This window comes from Rhagoletis pomonella, unplaced genomic scaffold, assembly GCF_013731165.1.
Source record: "Rhagoletis pomonella isolate Grant_MI unplaced genomic scaffold, Rhpom_1.0 Rhpom_scaffold_00003, whole genome shotgun sequence".
In the NCBI taxonomy this organism is placed as follows: domain Eukaryota; kingdom Metazoa; phylum Arthropoda; class Insecta; order Diptera; family Tephritidae; genus Rhagoletis; species Rhagoletis pomonella.
The window spans coordinates 71,023,420-71,031,617 of NW_023458557.1; positions in this window are offsets into that span (position 1 = coordinate 71,023,420).

The following is an 8,198-nucleotide window of genomic DNA, read 5'->3' on the forward strand; positions in this document are numbered from 1 at the left end:
TTCGATGCGTCATTACATAATTCAAATAGCGTACAAGCATTTTTCTGATATCTCAGTATACTTTTTACACTATTTTAAACAAAAATTTTTTAATTTAATGGGAAAATTGAGCAATTTACCCCAACAAAACCCCACCAAATTTTGATATTAGTAAACTATTGACATAGAAATGCACAAGAGAAAATGGCGGCGTATTTGTTCACTTCGTTGAGTTTGCTCGGGTTCATTGCGTTAAGTATTTGGTTCATTCTCGAGTTTTCTTTCGTTCAGTCAGTATCTGCTTGATTCATCTGTTCGGTCGCAGAGTTGCCATTTCAAACAAGGAAAAATCGAACGTGTTGATATTTGCAGAATATTGAAAGAATTGCTAGTTAGAAATTCCTAAAACGCATTTGATGAACAATTGGTTGTACGGAACCATAAATAAATCGAAAGACGCTGCGGAAAAGTATTGCTCACTCTTTGCTTCGTAGGAAAAGAACATAAATCGACGTATGCACCACATTTACGTTCTTTGGCGAAAGCCTGCTCTCAGCGACTTGTGTCGGTACGGCGACGGACTTTGTTTCTTTAAGTTAAGGTTTACACCGCAGAATATTGTCAAGACAACTATGTCAAAATGATGTGTTTGTTGTAATATGAATACCTCGTGTTTTCAACAAACACGTTTTGACATAATTGTCTTGACAATATTGTCCGGTGTAAACGCGCCGTAAGGCAGGTCCACATAGAACTTTCGCGTTGGCTTTGGCGTTGGCGTTGGTTTGACAGAGCGCACGTTAAAAGTATGCCTGCTACAATGAACGCTCGGCAGCGAATGCTTTGACCACTAAATTAACATACTAACGACAGATAAATTAATATTTCATATCAATAATTGCATGAAAAATGATATTACTTGCCTACATTTTATTAAAAATTAAAAATATTTCACATAATTTTGTTTATTTGCAACAGCTGATTGACAAGGCGCGCGAAAAGATGAGAGATGGCCATCTTTTTGTGTGCGTTAACTTTGGCGTTGGCGTTGCCGTTGATATGTGGACATGTCCATATAATTGTGTGTATTCATGGTCAGCTGTTAAGCAACGCCAACGCCAAAGTTCTATGTGGACCGATCTTTGCTTTTATAGCAGATAATTATCAGGAAAAAGAAGAATGTGAAAATTGAAAGAATCACGCTCACAGAGAGCAATATAAAGAAATAAATGTTGTGTTTAATGAGCTGCTCTAGGTTACGCCAGGTTAAGATATGACATAAAATTGTGTTTCATGGGATTTTTCTTGCTCTAACTCACTCTAGTTTTTGTTTTATGAGCCTGCGCTAAGTGGAACTAGAGCAACTTAGAGCACGATTTTCTGCACCAGGTTTTTTGATGGAGTAATTTAGAGCAAGCAACTGTTTTGGGAATTTCTGCCTAAAAAAATATTTGACAAAACTATAAAAATAAATTTTTATTGGTGCGGAAGCAATTTTTTCAGCAACAGGTGGCGCTTGGTTCACACAGTGATCGAAGCAAGATGTGAAAAATAATTGCAACACGCTTCACTGGGACAGTAAGTTTTATGATTTTGAAACTTGGCAAATTCGTCCACCCTTTTAGCAGTATGTGCGAAGAAATTGTAAACATCTCGACCAGTTTTTCGACTTCTACGGGAGTTTTTTACACGAAAAGTATAAAATTAAAAAAAAAAGTATACCTCAAAAATTCATCGAAAAATTTATCTCTTTTGATCCACTTGGGTCTAAACTGTCACACTGTCCACGATTGAGACAAATAGAGATTGCACCTATTGCGGTACTTCCAATCCGCTCTCTGTGAACTTGACAGAATCAGCTGTGTGCGTGACGTCTTCTTGGTGTAATTGTTGATTGAGGAAAGCCAAATAACGATTTAAATGGGTACGGTTTAGCTATTTGTCCAATGATTTCGGGGTATTGTGTCTGAATGGGTTACCCGATCCAAACAATTGTTCACACACTTGTAGACAAGGGTTTACACTTTATTATAAAACCTGATTTTATAATTTGAGGTCACTAATTTATTAATAAATTCGGTCTGAAGAATGCACTTTTTTGTGAATTTCGGAGTGAGTTCTACCAAAGAACATAGATAATAGTACTAATTATAATTATGGCGAAAGTGCACAACAGGGGCGTGCCTGCTCTTTTGTCGTAGTGCGTTTTTTGATTGGATGAAAAGAGAAGGCACGTCCCTGTTGTGCACTTTCGCCACAATTATAACGAGTTGTCCCTTCTTGTTATCTATGTTCTTTGGGCGTACCTTCTCTTTTTTCATCCAATTAAAAAACGTATTAGGGCAAAAGAGGAGACACGCCCTGTTACTCACATTCGCTACAGTTATAACGAGTTGTCCCTTCTTGTTATCTATGTTCTTTGGTACGCCCCTGTTAATCACTTTCGCTACAATTATAACGAGTTGTCCCACCTTATTATCTACGTTATTTGGTTCTATGCAAATATACTGTGGATGGCGTATCCGGAGTTATATACAGAAGAAATGTTGAATACCTTTGACAATAAAAAAGTTTTCTGCACAAAAATACCGTTTATCGAGTTTACATTTCCGGGGTCAGAACACTAAGTTTAGACCAATTTCCAATGGTTCCCCAGGGGTATGTGGAATGTCCCGATGGATCAGGTGTGACTTTTTACAAAGTGTAAACTGTGCTCTTTCTAGTAGGTTAGATATCAAGACACATGCCCCCCACGCTTGCCAAGAGCAATATGCGGTCTCTATTGGCAAAATTTTGCCTGATAGCATTATCAAGATAAAAACTTTTGCCTGTGGAGACAACAAGTTATGGTGTGTTTGCATTGTTCAACTTTGCGTTCAACATTTGCGTTCAACTCAGCGCAGGGTTGCACGAAAAAAAAAGTTGAATGGCTAAAAATATCAAAATATGAAAAAATAGCAAAATATTCGCCATAAAAAGATGTTTGCATTGTTCAACTTTGCATTCAACTTCTGGTTGAACGGCGTTTCAACTAATCGCTTTCAACAAAGTTGGTCGCCAGCCAACATTTAGCCATTCAACTTTTTTCGTGCTACCCTGCGTTGAGTTGAACGCAAAGTTGAACAATGTAAACACTGCTTTAGGGGACGCAAATTAGCAAGCGAGCACATGAACCAAAAATACAAGATCACGTAAGAACGCGACGTTGTATTTGTAACTGGTTTTGAGAAAAAAGTTTTGCGAAAGCGGGTTCGTCAGTTGAGCGTTTGTTTACACTTTTATTCAAGTAAAGAAGAGTTAATTCAACATGACAACACATTTTAAAGCATTTTGTTGCATCATTTTACCTAAATTGTGCGTTTAAAGTGGCTGACAATAATTTTGGCTAATTTTAGTTTTCGTTGTTTTCTTCGCTTTGTTTACTTTTCGCTCGTTTTCCAGTGAAACAAGATGGCGTAGAACCCGCTAAAAAAATCGACTTTTTTGACTTTCTTGTTCTTACGTGATCTTGTGTCTTTCGTTCATGAAGCGAGCAGCTGATCGGTAGAGCTGTCAAACTATCGACGATACTATCGATAGTATCGATAGTCTGGTCACATGAAATAACTATCGATAGTTTTAGTACTATTGCCACTATCGTTTTATTGATAGCGTAATCTCTCTCCTAGGTCCGCTTTCAGACACGTCAAGTCTTGAAAGCAATTTTTTCCGCATTCTCTTTTGTGTTTTCTATTTGCTTCCACACGCGTCAACTTTAATTGAATTCAAGTCCTTGGTTCTTAAATGGGAAGCAACGAAAAGATAAATAGAGACAAGAAAACTTGAAACGAATTGACGGTACGGAGGTATCGGTACGGGTACGGCTTTTGACATTTTCACGTATTGCTTTGAAGAGAACAAAACTCGGCAACATTGGCCCGTAGTCATAGTCAAAATAAAGTCGACTTTAAAGTTAGTTGCAGCTTTTTGACATAATTTTCAATGGGATATCTGTCAAAAAAGCTGCAACTAACTTTAAAGTGGACTTTATTTTGACTATGACTACGGGCCATTATAACATGAACGAACGAATAAAGATCACCCAGTACGGAGTGCGAGAAAAAAGTTGTTTTTTTGTAGGGACGTCATTTTTCCGCCGCCTTGTGAATGAAACGAAATGAAACCATGTGTGTGAATGAAACAACCGATTAAAAAATTACGCATTATTTCTAAAAGCGCCATTTTTTATTTTAAAGCTTAGTATCCAGCTCTTAAGAAAACGGTCAAGAAAAAATTGCCATTATTTCGCGTGTGTCTCCAAGGAATTTTGACATTTTTTATACCTCACAGCCTGTTGCCTCACTCTTTCCTCAAGAAATAATGGAACGGGCATATATTTCTGTTGCAAACCTGGGTTGCCGTGTGCTCTTTTTTCACAAAAAACTTTAGAAAACCGTAGTAGAAAGCGTACTAAATTTCTGAAGAACTGCGTACTGCCTTAAGGAAATTTGACTCAAGAAAATTTCTTAGCCATTTCTTGTACGTCATTTTATATGGAGTTTTTGCTTTTCTTAAGAGCTGGATACTAAGCTTAAGCCATGATTCAATAATACAAGGTTAGATAATTATTGACAGCTGCGGTTTGACACTCCCTTACAAAAGGTTGCATCTACGAAGGACGGAGAAAGGGGAAGAATGAAATCTCTTGGTGCGAAAATGGTAGTAGAAAAGAAAAAAAATAGGGAATTAGTAGTGAAACTCCTTTTGTAAATTCTAATGTATTTGCAGGAAATCTGGCATTTTAAACGAAATGTTGAACGTAATATTGATATCTCTACGTGAATTACGTAATTTATGAGCTATTTAGCTGTATAAAAACTGCAAAATGACTCAAAATTAAAATAAGACAACTATGAGATTAATGCAAACATCTAATTTAAAAACAGATAATGTTTTCATCCGTTAAATATGCTTCATATGCATATATAAATAAACATATTGCACAAAAATTATACTTCTATTTCACATCAAAGCTACACTGTTTCCATGTAAATTTGCAAAGAAGCAACACGGTGCCACTGCTAAGGGAGCGGTGCGAGAGAGACAACTGTTAGTTGATCGAACCTTGTATTATTGAATCATGAGCTTAAGCGTGGAAATGGCAGAGGTTAGTTACATTACCGTCTTAAGAGCGTGTCAGACGTGGCAATGCAGTATATTTCAAAAGACTGTCAAATTGCGAAATTTCAGAATGAAGTTTCATGAGCAGTGGCGCCTTGCATGTAAAGTGTCTTTCGAAAGAAAGTTTTTTATTTCCGAAAGGTGAATTGCTGGGCAAATTTCTGAAATCGCTTTTTGACTCCTTACACGGCGTTTGAATTTCTAGCAATATTTCTCGATACTAAAATGCAACCGTGAGCCGCTAAAATAAACAAATTTATAAAAGTAAGGTAACGAAAAATAAATGGATAGTCACCCTTAAGACCATCATAAAACATCGATGGACTTGACTATCGATAGTTTGACAGCTCTACTGATCGGTGTATCTGACAATGGAAAGTATTTGGCGTTATTTTTTAATTTCTTTTTACGAATTTCCTGATGAGCTAGAGATTTGAAATTTCAAAGTGAGATCCGAACCCGATGACAATGCAATATGAAAGATTTGAATTAATGCGCTAGGTGGCACAGGAGTCGATATTTGATAAATTCGTATTTATAGTCCAATTTGGTTCATATTTGGAATATATATTACCTACACCTCCTCCATGTGAAAGGACATAATTACAAAAAAAAAAAAATATGTATCCGGTAGGTGGCACGGGGGCACTACTTGCATTGCTATTGTCCCGCATGATCCAACTACACAATATCTGACAAGATGAAGCAAAAGAAAAAAAGTAATTTTCTGGCTGACGTTTGTAATTTCGGCGCCATGTTATTTTCTTTGAAAAGTAAACAAAGAATATGACGACGAAGCATAAAGAAAAAATGCAAGCGATTTGTAGCACACGTTTGTGCCAACCAATTTATTATTTTTGTACGTGTTTTTGCAACCAATCACCGCTATGCAAGACCGATGGAGGGAGGGGAAAGGACGGCCAATATCACGGAATTAAAGGCATATCATACCAGCGAGGCCATATAGACACAAGGAGACACTAGAAAAAAACACCAAACAAATAATTGAAATAATTAACTAACTTTAATTGGGTACGTCACTTTAACCAGCCATTCAACCGCGAACCACCAGAGGGTGAACATAAGAGTTTCGGAAGCTACAAAAAAAAGAAAAGGAGAGAAAACCATAAAATGGACGTCAACGACAGATGGGCGAACAACGTCAAACGCATACGCGAACGTATAGAGGAGGGAGGCGAAACGTCCTCGCATCCAGGTACTGGGGTCACAGTCCACAACCGGCATACGAAACGCCGCGTCGGCGCGCGCCGACGCAGCTGACGCCGCCGCGAAACACACGGAGCTGACGGGCACTGTCACCGCGCGCGGCGTCGCAGCCATACGGGCGGTCAACGCCCACGCCGCAGTCGGGACGACACGCGTCGCCACCATCCACGACGCCGCAGCGCACGTGACTAACGTGCAAACTAGACAGCGGATATCCGCTGCCACTACTGCAGTCACTGCACACATCAGCGTCAGTGGCGCGCACCCCTACGTCATGCCTACGAACACCACGCCAGGATCCGCCGTACAAACCGGCGTCAGCACCACGCGCCCCCTCACGGCGCCGATGACCACTACACCGACGGCCGCTACACACTCGACCGTCGCACATATGGCAGCTCGACGATCCGTCCACACCCAACAAGTCGAAAGGCGCACTGCCGCCTGGGCAGAAGCCGCCGCAAGGGTGCACCCTATCAGGCGTACCGTACCAACGCCCGAGTGTATTCTCGGCAGGATAACGGCCGGTTCGCGCGACGCCTTGGTAGTCGCCGCAGAGCGAGCCATCAGTACCGAGGAGAGGTCCTTGAGCAGCAACTCGGACGATAGCACGACTAGCTCAAGTGACAGCTCGGACAACTCGAGCGAGGGGCCGGTTGACTCGTCAACCACTCCGGCCAGCAACCAGATACCCGTGAGGCGAGTACAATCACCAGCCATCCAACTCTCCTCAGGGGAAGAGACAACGCCACGGGAGGAGCAAGGGCATACCCGCCAGGGCCAGGCAGCATCGCAATATACCTGGTGGACCTACGTTCGTTAGAGGGGACACGATGTTTGACAGATGCGGTGATGGACGCATGGGCGAGAGGGCTAGAATCCGAGTTGGGCCACCATACTCAGCCGTTTTGTGGTGTGGCAACTAACGCAGAAAGGAAATCCGGAGGAACATTATCGGCGTATCCATCGCTGGCTGCGAAAACGGACCTGTTCGGCAAGCAGGCGGTGCTAGCGCCCCACAATACGGCTGGACACTGGTGCCTGTTGGTCCTGGCGAACCAGGAGACCACCCACCACCTCCTTGACATGGAATGCTGGAGGGAGCGCTATCTGTGGACCGTGTATTCTAGGACGAGGGGAGGAGCCGTCCATGCAACAAATACATGGGAAAAGTTCCTGCAGTGGGAGTATACCCAGAGGCACGGCGGGGTGGGCTTCGAGGTTCAAGAAGTCTACCCGAGAGTCCCACAACAGGAAAACGATGGAGACTTCGGTGCGTATGCACTGGAGACAATCGAGAGGGTCATGCACTTCATCGGGCAAGGCAGAGGCGCACCAGGACGCGCCGCAGAGCCCTTCATGGCCGATATGTCAGCCCTGAAGCGGGCGCAGATACAGTCCACGTTTCAACAGCACGCGCATGGACGCCATGGCGTGGAATCGCCGCCGTCACAACCACTACACCAAGACAGAACCCCTATCGACCGCCGCCACCACCAGCCCAGCCCCCCGCTATTGTCGCCTTACCGACACTTACACCGCGATAACCACATCCACTATCGGAGCCAAAACAGCAGAAACCAGAGATGCCTGAAGAAGGGTTCGAGGTCATGGCCAGTGATGTCGACGGACCGGTCCTAGACCAATATCTGGAGATTGCCGAGAAAATCCGTAGCAGCTTCAGGAGAATCGACCAGGGAACGTGCAGGGCACGCCAGAGGTTCCGAACAGAGAATTACACGGTCACATACGACACCGCGCTACAGCCAGTCAAGCAGCACAGCTCATAGCAACACCCGACAGCATCTTTGTTGCCATGACAACGCAACATC